Raw genomic sequence first — 16,284 nt, forward strand, 5'->3', positions numbered from 1 at the left:
TCATTAAGGTGAAAACGGCCGGCTTCATCCCTAAGAGGGTGCACACTCAAAAATACGCACTGTGTAGAAGTTCTCTTTGGGCTCCCGCTGTATTTCACGTATGCCTGAAACCTAAATACTTTCTGTTGAAAAGCGGCTTTAGGAAACTTAGCGAACTTCCCCAATCTCTTTCTGGAAATGAAAGTACGGGAAAGGCAAGAAGTATCTCCGTGTGCTCCTGCAGTCACAAGTTACTCCCGTCTGCTGTCACTCTGCGAAAAACCGTTGGTGTTGTCATTGTTGTTGTCGTGGTTGTTGTTGTGTGGTCAAGAAAATGGCCGCCGGTGTAAAAAGCAAATCAACAAAAACACGTCCGATCCAAAGGTATTTGAACCTGGGTCTCTACAGTATCTGCCCGATGCGCTACCTTTGTGCTATATATCCGGACTTTTTTTAATTTATTACATGGAAATCATACCAATTTTATACTCTTACAAGGCGCACTCTAAAGCAGTCCACAAACATTCGCAGCTTAACAAAAAAGGGAAAGAAGTAAAAAATTCTAAATAAATGTCGCGAGGGCGCTCGCTGCCGGCGTTATAACAAAAGTTGATGTCGTAGTTGCTGTTGCTTTCTTCTCTGGCACGTACCGACTTGGGAGGTTGGCCAAGGATTATTAGCATTCAGGGGCTAATGCACCGGCATCACCAAATTAAAGAAAAAAAGAATAAAAATTGGGCACGTAAAAGTTTGGAATACTGCGTGCAGCGTGGCACAAGGGTCGAAGTCAGTCAGCCACTATACAACTGTGTACAGGCCATTTTTAGAGCAAAGTTTTCAACCCTTTCAAGGGTGCGTGTATCGCCTCTAATAAGCTGCAAGTACGCTGTTAGTGATTGCGGGGCAACCTGAGCCTCTAGAAGTTGTTGTCTGCTACTTAAGAATGCCCAACAAGACAAAATTAAGTGGAAAAGATTGGGGGTGGTCTTTCCTGCAGAGAAGGTACATTTAGAGACGGAAGCTTGATTTCTCTTCCGTTTAGAAATTGTGTGCGGTGTGTAAGCCACATCCGCATACACCTTGTTGGCAAAGACTTCTTATCCTTTCGAAAGCGCGTTTAAAGTTATAAAAAACCAGGTAGAGAAGCTTCAGCCAATCGTTGTCCGCTGAGTTGTTTGAATCGTCGGTACTCTTGTTGCCAGTCGGTAGTGGGTACATCTGTTCGGACGGACGCAGCTCACTCAGTGACGACAGGACGGACCAAGGGGAGATTTTGGACCCACTCCCGGTCAGCTTTATGTGCCAGTTGGTTGCTCTGCGCTACTGGTGTATGTGCTAGTGTCCAAGCCTTAAGGACATTGATTCCTTCGAAATTGAGTTCTTGATCTGTTTTTATAGTATGGAATTGGCTATGAAATTTTGCGTGAAGGCTTTGTTAAGCTCCCGCAGTGCAAGGTAGAAATCTGTTATGACTCTAAATGTCGTTGCTTCTAGTTGCTCTGAATGATTCTGAATGCTTTGTAGAGCGCCTAATACTCCAAAGAAATCAGCGTCGTCGGTCAGTCCACAGGTATTATAGTAATGGTGCGAGACCGACAAGCTCAGGAGAATGCTTAGAGACAGCGACGACACTGCCGCTATGAAAATTGATATAGAATAGTATGTAAATTTAGTCGCAATGTCGTACCATCGTGTCGCCAGTACAGGATGGACAACTACTGCAGGAGAGTGGAATGGCTGATGAACGTTGTTATACTGTGTGGTGATGTACTCTGAACAAGCGTGGCGGTTTGGGATTTCCCTCGCAAGGACCAACGGGATATGTGGCGCAACGGAGACGAGAAAAAGGAAAACGGCATGCGCTTGAGGGGTTTGTTCCTGGAATCACGTCAACGTACGAGCCATTTCACTGGTACAACCACCACCACGTCAAGGCGGGCGTGGAGCCTGGAGTTCTGACCGCCAAATTTTTACCCTTGCCGAGTCCCGGGCCCGTTCTGGTGACTGTTTTCGGGGTGATCCGGGAAGCTCTGGCCATTGCGATCGTGTTCTTAAGGTGCCTCGTGGCGTAGGCGCGAGCGGAGACACGGGTGCTGCCAAGCACCACCCAATGCCTGACCTGGGTTGTGTACCACGCGGCGAGCGCACCAGGCAAGCACTTCCTCACGTATCCACAGTGCAACCTCCGTGGGTCAGCGGTCCCTCCTCGTGGCGTTGGCATGAGGTGCCACAGCAAGAACAAGAGCTCTCAGTGGGTCTCTTCAGCTCCCGTCACTGACACGGGTAGATAGTGCGGCTGACGGACTTTAGACGTGGTGACATCAATACCTTGACTGACCTGTAGAGTAAGACTTGTCCGTGAACAGTATTTAATTCTCACGCGGCTGCGTGCGCTTTTGATGTGTCAGGTATACCTTCTCCCTCGCGGTTCATTTTATGCGTATTCTCGTTGTTTTCTGCCTTATCTGATATATATCTCCTTGATGTTCCCCACCGGATGTTCTCATTTCGTATGAAGCTCTTGCGCAAGGTGCTAACGGGGTCCTTCATCACATACGGTTTCTCAGTATATGTCAGGTGGACTCACGCCATGCCAACGAAAGTGCAGATAACGATACGCACCAACCTGTTTCAGAATGAGCTTCTCTGTTCTATTGTTGACATTGATGTTGAGGTTGGAAGAAGCAAGCTGACATATGTACGTCGGCAGAGGAAGTGCATGCACTCCATAATACGCAACCCGTGAAGTTCGTAAGCGGACTGAGAAAAAATGATGATTGATACATTTATCTGACATACTTCCTTCTGACAATCGAGACGTGTTTCAAGCAGTGGCTTTCGCGTGCTTGTTCATGGGGACATTGCGGCGCCATTATTGTTCACTCGAGGCTCGGCGAGCTGCAGCTGACAGGGCGGGTTTTCCTGGTAATCAAGGATCGATGATAGATTGCCTTCGACTTCTGTCAGCGAAGTTGTTGCTGTCGCTTTCGCCCGGCTGTTTCGTGACCGTATTCGCCGTTCGCGGTCGTGGCGGAAAACGTCTTCAACGAAAAAAAAGATCGAAGCGCACTCCCCCAGTCATCAGTCTTAACGATAGCTAAGGGTGAATGACACGCTTGTCGATCCTTTAGAAGGACTCTGATTTCTATACTTAACCGGTTAGAACATTTCTCGCTGCTCAGGCGCTGGACTACCGCTACAGCTTTTTAAAAGTTGTGAGTGGACGCACACTCAATCCTTCACGACTCCCCGCGTGAGTTAAAATCATGGGTAATCTTCACTAACGTGATACCTGAGGAGGAGCGAAGCATGCAGTGCATAAGGGCATTCGTGGCGCTTTGGCGTTTTCGCCCACGGAGCTGGCACTGTTGGGGGCGGAGGGATACAGCTTTGCTGTAAAAATCTCGTGTCTTTGACGCACGAAGCGTTCTAGCGCGAGGCGTTGGAAAACAGGTGTCCCGGTGTATTTTTTTCGTACCAGTTCTTGCCCACGGAAACTAAACGTAAAAGCGTGAGGCGCTGGCAAACGAGTGTCCCGGTTTTCAGTACCCGGACTACATGAGACGAAATGACAGGAGACGCCGACAGCCCGACCCCTTCAGGGGCTTCGCCTCTAAAACCAGGTCACAGGGCATTGTCCCGGTACAGGGAAAGGGCGGTGGTTCCTTGCCTCATATGGGGAGGATAGACAACGAAAGTGGGATGGCAGCACACCATTACAACGATTTACCTATTCATCATCAGCAGCAGCAGCCTAGTCAGGTCCACTCCCCGAAGGAGGCCTGTCCGAGTGACCTCCAACTACCCCTGTCCTGCCATACTCGAGTACACTGCTTACTTCCGAAGTTCCGTGCTTGTTCCCTCCATCGTATTATTGGCCTTCCCCTTCTTCTAGACCCATCTCTTGGTATCGATTCTAGACCTACCCGTTGTCGGTTAGTCTCACTACCTGGCCAGCCCAAGTCCATGCCTTTTTCTTTATTTCAACTATATCCTCTATCGTAGTTTGTTCTCTGATCCAGGTAGTTCGTTTCTTGTCCCTGAGTGTTATTTCTAACATTGTTCGTTCCATCGCCCGTTGAGGCGACGCAAGTTTGTTTTCTAGTTGTTTAGTAAGCGCCAAGTTTCAGCTCCGTATGTCATAACCGGCAGTAGGCACTGGGTGTAGATCTTTCTTTTGAGTGACAGAAGTAGCTTACTTTTCATAATTTTATAGTGCTTACCGAGTCGTTCCCAGCCCGTAGCTATTCTGCGCCGGATTTTCTGTCCGGTGTAGTCCTATACTGTTACTACTTCTAGCATTTCGTTTCCTAAGGTGAAGAAGACGTTCTTGGCGTGCTTATTCCTTATTACTTTAGATTTATTTATATTTACGTTTAGTACCACGGCCGTTTGTTCTGATTGTAGTTCCTCAAGTATTGTTTGCATTTGTTCTGCAGTCTCACTCAGCAAGACTACGTCGTCCGCAAACCTGAAATGACTCAGTTATTCCCCGTTTATCCTTATTGCTATGTTTCTCCGGTCAAGCTTTCTAAATACTCCCTCCAAACATGCTGTGAATAGTTTTGGAGATATGGTATCTCAATGTCTTACTCCTTTCGGACCGGAAACTTAGCGGTTTGCTTGTGGAAGGTTATCCTCCCGTGCATGCTTATATAGGTCTTCTCGAAGTCTATTCTCTGGTGGTTTCCCCGGTCTTTTAGTGCTTCCAAAACGGCTGCGGTGAGTACGGAATCAAATATTCTCTCGTAATCTATAAATGCCATGTAAACGTATTTAGTGTACTCTGAGGATTTTCCAATCACTTGGTTGACGACATGCATGTGATCCATGGTTGAGTATCCTTTCCTAAACACAGCCTGCTCTCTGGGTTGATGGGAATCCAGGCTGGCATCTATGCGGCTAACTACAAATTTAGTAAACAGCTTGTTAACAGAGAGTAGGCCGATGGTTCTGTAATTCTTTATTTGTCGATTGCATTGAGGCAATTGCAGATTAAGCTGCACTGCACTGCGCACTGCCTAAGACTAAGCTCCAATGATCTGCACTGCGCCATCATTTGATCAAACATCATTGTGATTGATTGATTGTAGGGTTTAAAGGGACCCTGCAACACTTGCCATCGACTATTAGTAATGTGTTTTGGGATAAAATTTATTGTCCCAGAAATCTCCTCCCGCAAGAATTATGAAAATCCGTTCACAATTAACGAACCTACGCGCGATGAGAAATCGCGCATAATCGTTCCCTCTCAACTCGACCGCGGAACGCGACGAAAGCTGCGCGCTCTCTCCCGGAGAGGGGGCGGCTCGCGGCGTTCTCTTCGGCGGCCTTCGATATATCACATGCCGGGTAGTTTTCTCCTTTTCTCCGCAACGCGGAGGGGCCTATTTCCGGTCTGGTGCCACAAAAAAGCAGGCATGGGTGCCTGCTCGCAAGTGCGCGCTCGGGCTGGTAGGGCGTTTTTGAAGCAATAAACGTAAGTAGTCGAGTGGTCCCGTTGAAAAGGAAGTATTGAGCTCATCACTCAACCTCCGCGCGCACTCAAAACGCAAAAGAAACGGCAAAACTGTGCCTACAGGTTCAGGCATAGAAGAGGTTCGTACACAGCGATGACGACGACGGAAATGGGAGAATCTAGCCGCGAAGTTGACCAGTGACAGCCGAACGGGCAGCCATGGCCTATGTGACGTCCCTTAGGCCATGCATAATGAGGACAACTGAAGAGAGAGCCGTTGGTTTTTCCGCGTCTTTCACATCGATTTGCGCGCTCACCGCTTCACGTGCACGTGTAATATTTGGCTCAGGTATTCCTGGCAGTGTAATCTAAACGTCGCGCAGGTTTACTTGCACTGCTCAAAGAGTGTTGCAGGGTCCCTTTAACGCGCCGACACAACAGAGGCAATGAGGCGCGCCGTAGTGGAGGGCTCGACCACCTGGGGATCTCTCACGTGCGCCGAAATCTCGAACACACGGGCGTTTTTGCTTTTCGCCTCCACCAGAAAAGCGGCCGCCGCGGCCGGGAATCGATCCCGCGACCTCGGGCTCAGCAGTGCTACGCCTTAATCACTGAGCTACCGCGGCGGCTAGACATCATCGTGCAGTTTCAAGTTGCAAATGCTCCACCAGAATCTTTTATCACAGGTACAATTTCCCGGCATTCTATGAAACGCGACAATATTTTGTAAACCTGTAAGGCCGTTGCTCATGTTTGTAGCTCGTGTATTATAATTTTCTTGTTACTGATACATCTTTGTGTGTTGTCGTTTTTTCGTTTGTATTAGCAGCCAGTAGTGTTTCGATAAAGTTGTTGTTACTTAGTTCTCTTTACCGTAAGTGAGCATGAAAACCTGCTTCCCAAGCTAGGTGGCGTTGTGTAGTTGTTTTCTCAAGTATTGTATGCGTTTTTATTTTATGTGTGTGTTTGCGGCTCCGCCGTTGCTGCCTTGTGGTGGTCGTTTTGGGCGCCTTCCAGCTATGTTGGACAGCTTTTATCCCAGGAAGCCTTCTCAGGAGCCACTGGGAAAATGAAGAATGGAATTGAACATTGTTTTTCATCCGTGGCCGTAGTACTGCTTGTTTTTATGCCACTGCGGTGTAGCCACGTTTTATTCCTTAGACATCACGTAAATATTTTTTCGGTCAGGTATTCCCAGCTCAGAACATGAATGCTGTGTATATACAAAAAAAAAAGCACTGGGAGGTCGCGCAATAACCGGCGTCCTGCCTTCAACTTACATTTCGACTGAGTCCGTTTGTATTCGCGTTACCTAAAAAGCATAACATTTCCAAATGATAGAGAACTCTGTTATGCCCGTCGTAGTCGTTTTTCTTTCCATTGCACTTGTTCTCTAACTATTTTAGTAAGCTTATCAATAGTGTGAAGTAAGCTTATCAGCAGTTGTTGTAAGCACGCGCCATTGCTTCCTTCTGAGCTCGGCGCACATTTAGGAAACGCATTCAACACGCAGGTATAACAAAACTCAGGTTTTGTTTTTTCACAGGTTTCGGGTTTTTTCTTACTCCGTTTAGATTGTATATAAAACAATTTCACAGCGAATATAAGGAATTTCTAGCTCACTCGCATGAAGGAGTAAACTACTGGGCGACAGTGTAGGACAGCATCATCATCGATTTTGATTTACTCCAAGCTCCTCATGCCTCGTAACGCCTGCCCTCGACATTGAGCGCACTATCTTTGTGCATACCTCTAGCACACGTTTTTGCTCGCACGTCGCTGGTTTTGAAAGAAGAGCAACAAAAAAAAGCGTGGGAGAATCGTGGATTGCCCCAACCAAAGGGATGGAACAAAGGGTGTGTGTAGCTGGCGGTGTGTATCCGTTCTGTCCATGTGTTTTTTTTTTGTCTGCGTCATTTTGTCTACGCCAGTCCCAACTGCACACATGTTCAACGTCGCCAACAATCACCATCACACTCCAGGGTTCCACTAAAACCACTCGTGGTTCGTTCCTCTGGTTCGCAGATTTCATGATCTTGTGGCAAATGCAACTTTGGCAAAACAAGCTGGCGTGCAAATTGTTTTATGAGAGAGCCCAGAGCAGCAGTTCGTTTTGTTGCGGGGGCAGGACATTTGAGGGATCACTCCTGCCTCCACACGTGCAAGCCAAAACTCTAAAAGACGAATGCCATTCGCCGCTTCTCTGCATAGACTGCAACCGATGACGAAGGTATTGCGGAGATTAATGGGGGAGTCTTCAAAATTAGCTGAGGAAACTGAGGAAACAGCGCAGCTGGTGGTTTCCCCTAGCTCTAACTTGAATTTTCTTAGGTCTGCCCACCTTATCGGTAGATTGGACACTGAAAGACGGCCGAGCGGATGCCGTCCCTATCAACAAAGAAAGCAACCTGCACGCCAGAGCTTAGGTCATTTTTAGGAACAGCCAACTCCCGAAGCGTGGCTGCCCACCAGAACATCTGCCCACTTCAACTCTGTTATAGTCTAAAGCCAGCGCGCGTGTTACGAACCCAAAGGAAAAGGAAATGCTGAGCTCCCCGAATGCAACGATAGCGCAATCGGACAGACGCCGGTTTCATAACGTAGTGGGCACCACCCTCGATTCCGGTTACGAGAAGCGCTTTTCTCCTGAGGGGGGAACTCTCTGCACCTGCCCATCCGCTCCTTGCCTCCTCGCTTATTTTCCTCAAAACGTCATGACCTAGCATTTTTTCTCATCTCCACTTTTCTTCGCCGAGTTTAGAGAGGCGCCAGGTACGGATGGACCTCAATCTTAAACAGCTGCGCTATCAAAACGGAGTGTTGAGTAACATCTCCACTGTTTTCGGCGACGAATAAAGACTCGTTTTTAAAGAAATTATCCATCCGAGTAGGATGGCCTTTTGCCGCTCTTTGCCCTCAGTTTGCCTTGCGCGATAAAAATCCAGACATCATCAGGATTGTCGCACAAATATGCAAATTTGGTCGCGGCACATTTACTCGTTGTCCCTGTGTATTCTAAGACGCCTATTGATTTGTAGCACCTGTGTCGTCCGTGTTCGTTTGCTGTGTTCCCGTGTCATCTCTTTCTCAACGAGGAAGTCATGCATAACTAAGAAGATCGAATTGTTTGTGATGTATTAGCGTTTCGAGAAACCACACACATACAGCAATAAAAATGAAACACACATGAAAATTTCGCAGATAGTCTCATCAATACAGTTTCCCTTCCGAGAGGCATCAGTAACAAATATTGAGCTGAGTGAGCGCAATGACAAAAAATACGCGTAGAAGTAAATTGCTTTTGACGCGCAAAAGAGCGCAGGGAACATCTCGTCTTTGAACTTTTCAAGTTTCCTGACTTCGGCCCGCTAGATTCGCGGCTTGAACACTGCGAAGTAAAAACAAAGAACGCCAGTATTTAGAAGCGTCATCAATTCTGCGAGTTTTTAAAGCACGCCTCTTGCAGGAACGAACATAAGAACGTTTTTTTTTTTTTTGCGGCAAGGAAACCTATTGCTTTCGTTTCTGTTGCAACTGCGTTCTTTTGAAGGGCCCCGATATTTCAGTATGGTAGCTGCCTATTTATTTCATTGATAGCTTCAAAAGATTTCGAATTGCAAAACTCTGTAATCCGATCTACCGTTTCCCAATTCCTGAAAGCTACAACTAACGATAGTTGGTCTGTCGGCTTGCTTTTTCGGCAAAACTTCAGGACGGTAAAAAGACGCAAAGAAAACATTAAGGTCGGAAATAGACAGAGGCTCAGACACAGCGCTGACTCCCAGCTTTACTTCTCCAAGATCAATGTAAGCCAATGGCATGGCTGTCCGAAGAGTGGTGAAAAAGCAAAACCTTCTGGTTGCGACACGGCGTTATGCTTTTTATGTCCAGGTCATTTGCGCTGTCCTTTAAAGGATGTCCTATCGACTCACGCATGATTTGACTCAAGCTACTTCATGATAAAACGAGGACAAAAATATAATTACGATGTGTCGAAGGGTCCGAACGGGCGCCGTTTATGTAGTGTTCCCTATTCAAAATTCCGAAGGCTTGCACAGTGAACATTTGGCTGCTTCTCAAATGGCGTCATTTAAAAGTTGTTTACTGTTGTTGCAACCGCTATACAGTGTTTATGGGTTAGCACCAGAAGGCACGAAGTTAATTCTTTAATATAAAGCAACGCAATTTTTCTAGCTCTTCTTACTACACGCATAAAGAAGGAAACATGGCAGTTCAGCGTTTGAGCGAATTTCGATTTCATAGCTGTAAATTACACTGGCTACAAAAAGGTTAGGTCATGGTGACAACGGTTTTATGATAGATTTTTGTACGACTTCTTTAGTGCTTGCATGACATCAGCATGATTAATTCGCACATTTAAAGTCGCTGACTGTGTACTTGGTCAAGATAATCTCAGAAATATTTATTAGAGGAATCTCCTAGGCGTTCTCCTACTCCATCTTTGGAAGAGTGTAGCGAGAGAATCGGCACAAAATCTGTACTAGAATATGAAACTGCCTCAGTCAGCCCAGTATTGTATGCTGTACTCAACTATTACTTCACGCAAAACTAAAATACAAAATACTAAATACCTATCGAATAGCACCGCGTCCATAGGATTGGAGACATTCAATCCAATCCCTTTCCCATGCCCAACAAAGGGACGCCACAGGGCTCAGTAATTTCCCCCCTGCTCATTAACATTACCGTGATCAAAATCGCAAAAAACTGCAAAGCATTCCCGACATAGGCTTTACTCTTTACTCCGACGATATAATAATCTCGGCTGGCAAAGAATCCCTGGCTAAAAGAGAAGAGGCCCTTCAAGAGGCTGCAAACTTGGGAGAAAAACTGGCTGTACACAATGGATTACAATGCGCACCAGAAAAATCCGAAGTTATCCGAATCTACGGCACCCGCTATGGAAGCCCAGGGCAACTAAACATTAAGCTTGGAGATCACACAATACCCGAAAAAGATAAAATAAGAGTCCTAGGGATGTTTACACAGAGTAATGGCCAAGCAAACTTTACCATAGAAAAGTTAAAGAAGTGAACTTTGGAAATTGTAAGAATAGTGGGAAGAATAACTAAACACAGAGCCCTACTCGAGCAGGAAGAAACTCTGCGCATTATGCAGGCCTTGGTGGTCAGCCGCCTGGCATATAGCTTGCCTTTCCACTGCCTTAATAGAAAGGAGACAGATCAAGCCAACGTCCTACTCCGCACGGCTTACAAAGGGGCCCTCGGTCTACGAAATTATACAGCAAATGAAAAGGTTATGAGCTTGGGTGTATCCAACACCTTGGAAGAAATCATAGGGGCACTGCTCATATCGCTAAAACACCGCCTGCAAAAAACAAAAGCTAGCGGGCTATTCTGCAAAGAGAGGAGTCCCCGGCGGACGTACACTCGATTATTGACAAAGTGGACATTAGTAGAGAAGTACGAACAAGACTGAAAGTGCTCCCCTCACCTCGAAACATGGACCCCTACTTGCACAAGGAGAGAAGAAGAGTACGAGTAGCCTTCCTATGGAGACAACTTGAAAACAAAAAAAAATGTCATTTACACCGATGCCGCTTTCCACAACAGGAACAATGCCTCCCTCGTTGCACTCGATCCCGAAGGAGCCATCAAAGATTGCCTCACGATAACACACACCCCTACCGACGAAGCCGAAACAAAGTGCTCAACTCCTGGCAATAAGTTATCGGCAGGAGAAGAACCAAAGTCTCCAGACACATATTCAAAAAAAGCTATGAAAATTATATTAAATGGAAGAATTCCCAAGCGTCTTAAAACGCTAGAGCCACAAACATCGAATAAGTTCCACCGCACTGTCTGGACGCAGGAAACCAAAAGCTGGAGGGAAACGAGAGGGCCGACCCGGCTGCTTACAAACCGCGCGGCTAACAGTTCTAGCCCTCTGCAGCCCCTCCCAAGTGGCTTTGGCGAATGCCTCACTGTCCAAAGAGGTGAAGGAGCCCTGTTCCCCAATCCGGACAAGAACCTTTCTGGTGCGGTAGCTGAAACACTGAGGCAAATCCAGACAAACACTTACCCTAACAAATCCCGTCTATCCAAAATGTTTCCTCAAACACACACAGACGCATGCAATAAATGCGGAAGCCCTTCCAACGTATTTCATGCAACATGGGCCTGCCCTATCACGTGGTCTTCAGAAAACACCACCACAAACACGGTCGGGCTGTGGGAGGCAGCTCAGGCCAGCTCCGACTTTGGGATTCAGAAGGACCTAATTCTTTGGGCCCGGAGAGGAGCAGAAGAGTCCGGGGCCCTGGAAAAAGGGCACCACCCCTAGGACAAACGTGACACTTCCTGTTTTTCCTAATAAATGTTTCTCTCTCTCTCGCTCTCTCTTTCTCCCTCCGACGTCAACCATAAACCAAACAAACATGCCAAATTAAACGCCCTTACAAAATCACCCTCGGTCTCCTTGCCTTCACGCCTACTGCCCGCCTTCTGCTATTGGGTGCCCAGAATCCCCTTTCTGAGCTCCTCGAAGCACAGCGGGTCCAGCAACTCACTCCACCTGCACTCACCCCTACGAGCCGCGCGATACTGCATAAACTAGGCTACCCCACTCCTCCGCCTTCTTACGCCCCAGCGTATCCCTCCCGCACTCCGCATTCATATCCTCGTGCCTCCTGTCCCCAAGCACATGGACACTTCGTTCAACCAAAGCAGAAGACAGGCCCGCGTCGCCTGCTTCCGAGCCGAATACCACAACAAACCGCACTCCCGATACTAGGACATCACTCCGTATACATCCCGCCCCGATCACGCACTGGCTCTCGTAGACTCCAAATCGGCTAATATTACCTCCCTCAGCCTGCTCCATGCACGCACAACGATGGCTGAAGAGACAACCATCGCTATGGTCGCAACCACGGCTTCTTCCAGCTACGTGGAAATCCTCACACACTCGCAACAGGTTTGCCGCAACTACTGTGCAGGCCACATGTCGCCCTCAGCGCTCAAGATTCTATGCTCAATCAAGGATCTCTCCACATCCAGATTATGTGGACACCGGGCCATCTTTCCCTCGAGGGAAATGAAGCGGCACACGCACCTGCCCACGCTTTTAAACACGGGGCGTTTTCGTGGACCGAAGAGGACCTTTCCGAACCCTCCACCTATCCCCGGTCCCTTCCCTATCCAACTGAAATCTTATATCATTATTGCCAACCACGGCTTCAATCAGCCATCCCTCAGCACACAGGCGGCTCGCCTTTGGCGTCGACTACAGACCAACACACTATACAACACCTCGATACTACATTTCGCCCTCCACTTACCCCTACAACTGCCCTTCTTGCTCCGTTCCGACCACCGCTACAACCTTGTCTGGGAATGCCCCTACGCGCCAAAACCCCTCTCTTCCCCATACCCTGAGCAGTGGGAGCTGGACCTGGCCAGCTCACGGTGCGAGGACCAGGAACGCCTCATCGCTCCCGCCCAGGCTGCTGCGCTGGCTCGCGGCTGTCTGGACTACTAAAGCCGCTCACTTTTATCCTCCATAAAAGTTTTTCAGTCCAGAACTTATCGATTGTTTGGGACATGCCGTATTCCGTAAATTTCACCGTGTTGTGAGCTCCTGGAGTGACCGCTTCTTGTCATTGTTCTCCGTACAAAACGTCGCCGTGGCTTCACGTCTTCCATTAACGCTACATTTTGTTTTTTCCCGCAATAGGCCATATTGACGCTTTCGCCTTAACAGGCAAGAGTGGTGGCTTCACACTGCGTCAACCAGGCGAAATTACATGCCTTTATAAGCGCGCATGCGCCGGACGTGTTCTTACTTAAATACAACACAAAATACATAGCGGGGAATAAACAGTTATTGATGAAACTTTCAGAGCTAATAAGGAGGCTCTAGTGTTCCAAGCACTTAACAACTTCTGCGTTAATAATTGCTACAGATTGGATGCTGACGTATGTATTTATCGCAGATGGCGAAAGCATCGGAAACAATGCGTGTTGGGTTGTCCCTGTATCGCGTTAGAACTTTGTACTGATCCGGAGAGGGTGAACAGCGATAGCCTCTAAATGTATCGCCAGGTGGTTGCCCGTGAACAATCGCAGAAACGTTGCGTGCGCACAAAGGCGACCATTCACACGGCGGTCGGCCTACCCAATGTAGGTACGGCCAGACTACAAAACCATTTCGTGTACCACCCCCTCTTCGCAGGAACCAGGTGGCGGTTTTTTGATGCTTTTGCATTCCACACGAGATTGATCCCTTCTCTTGCACAGGCTGTCTAGTTCGTTGCTGAGTTTGTGCGAGACACCGTGTTTGTGGTGACCGCTTACGGGGAGCTTCTTCTTTTAATAAGTAGTAGATAGGGCATGTCGGTGAAATTTTCGCGGTGCTCTGTTCATTTTATCATCACTCTTTTTAAAGAGCGTTACAGAAGAGAACCGGTCGATTGAAAGGAGAAGGCGTGTTAAGAAAGCTGCCTTCGAGAGTGAAGAGATCTGCGTAAGGCTGACGACGTTTCCAAAGACGACGAGTCTAAACGTCCCTCGCAGGGCGCCGGGACAACCACACCGTCGTATTATTATGGGCACCTAATACTCTCTTGTTCAATTTTTTTTGTGTCGCCAGCCTCTGGTTAAAGAGCCCTGTTTGTAGGCTGTTTGGCTTCCAAGATTGTTAGGGTGAAACCAGCGAAGAGATATCCCCTAATTGCGTCGACGAGAGAGACAGGCCAGGGTAATGGCGGGTCTGTTCGGAGCATTTGTAGAGGAGGCAGCCGTGGTTTAACGCTGCAGATTCCGTCCCACGGCTTCGAACAATGCCGCCATTTGAATGAGGCGAATGAGTAGCCGCGGTGGATGCTGGGCTCAGTTTAGGAAAACCTCACCGAGGCGTCACCAGGATGAGCCCTAGTACGATGAGGGAAATATTGAAGGAAATCGGAAGCACCAAAGAAGATGAATGTATGTGAGCTCTTCATAAGTTGAACACACAGAATTAAATCAATTTCGTTGTCCTCTCGCGCACGATTCAGCGTTCACTGTTTTTGGTTTGTGTTTAGCAAAGAAGTCTACACTTTTTTACGGTTTTGGATGCTTCGCGCTTTGCGAAACGCACACTTTGAGCACGTCAGAAGAATGGTATATTTGAAGTTATTATAATAAATTAAAGCCCTTTCTTTCAATGTGGAAGCCGTTGGAAGTGCAGAACAGGGATTCGCCATAATGGGCTGCAGCGCCGTTATCCGCTCACTGTTGTGTTTCAGATTTCCCGCCTTCGCAGTGCTCGCCCCTCCTCCTCCCCCCCCCCCCCCCCCCCCGCCCGGAAACTGCGCCAGCGGCAGTTCTGTTCTTCTTGCGCTTGCTCTTATTTCGTATTCTGGAGCTGTTTTGCGTAATTTCGAGCGCGTAATTTTTTTCTTGCGCGGCTGTAGCCTTTCTGCCGCATTTCCAATGCGCCATTTTTTTCTTGCGCGGCTGCAGCCTTTCTACGGCATTTCGAAAGCGCCATTTTTTTTCTGCGCAGCTGCAGCCTTTCTACGGCAGTTTGAACGCGCCATTTTTTTTTTTTTTTTTGCCGGCAGAAGCCTTTCTGCGTCATTTCGAACGCGCCATTTCGTTCTGGCGCGGGTATTTTTTTTCGCCTACTACCGTAAAAACAAACCCACGAGTTTTCCTAACTAAATGAATGAAGGGGCTGCCGTTTATCTGCACAGATTTTGCTTGAAATGTACCTGCGGTGTTCTTTCCGCTAAATAACGGGGAGATGAATGACAAGTGCCAGCGTTTCCCGAGTTTTGAACGGTTATGACTATTTAATTCATGTTGTTTTCGAAGCCTCAGCGTCAATCCGTGACGGCGGTACACAAGGCTTTACTTGAGTCCGTTATCTCGCTGCGCCGCCTGATTCCCACAGTCTTATCAACCGTTAGGAAGCTAAGACGACAAGGTGAGCCGATAAAGTGTTCTGCACTTAAAATGTGTCTAGACAATGAACACTGCGCGTTAAGCGCGTAAACATGCATTTTCGCACACTCATGCCTCACACCATGGCATTCAATGCGCTGTACACCTTGGTTACACATTTCGTACTGGTGAGAGTAAATAGGTGCTCTGGCGTAACCAGTATGTCCATGGAAATTTATGGAATATGTTGATAAATCTTTCTCCTTTTCAAGTGACGAATATATGAACTTGTGAGCACTCCATATCTTCCATATTTTTCATAACCCAGTTACACACCTACATTCCTGCGACTCTGTCGAGGGGAAATCTAGCCCGCCCCATCCCTGTGCCTTATACTGAAATCACCGGGCTGCGTATCCGCCTCTTTCAACCCTTGCAAGCGACCCTCGTTCAATTAAATATGCTTACTGCGTTGTGGCTCGCTCCTCTAAGAGCCAGTTTGAGCCACACATTGTCCATACAGCGTTTTTTCTTTCTTTCAGCAGCGTGCTAACCTCCTGAAACGTTCCGTATTTGCGGAATTAAGAGAGTACGGAGTTCTTACCTATTATGACTGAAGACCGCCATAAAACAAGTGAAATCTTTGAGAAACACCTGAAGATGAATAGTACATATCCTTCGAAGAATGTGGCAGCATTTTTCCTTCCATTAGACTTCCAGAAACGCTAAATGATCCTCCGTATGAATTTCGTTTGTACGGAGTGTACAGAAAACATAAGTGGCCCCATTTGGGTATTAATATAAGATACGAACATAAAATCTGGGACAAACCTTAGTGTAAAAAATCATGCGATTGTACTGTTTTTGAAAAAAAATTGTCCTTTAGTTACGCTTCGGGGCACTAAACTCCGTATGAACTCCGTAGTCCCATAATTCCAT

The sequence above is a fragment of the Haemaphysalis longicornis genome, unplaced genomic scaffold (assembly GCF_048455015.1).
Source record: "Haemaphysalis longicornis isolate Haplotype H1 unplaced genomic scaffold, Haemaphysalis longicornis Haplotype H1 scaffold_9, whole genome shotgun sequence".
In the NCBI taxonomy this organism is placed as follows: Eukaryota; Metazoa; Arthropoda; class Arachnida; order Ixodida; family Ixodidae; genus Haemaphysalis; species Haemaphysalis longicornis.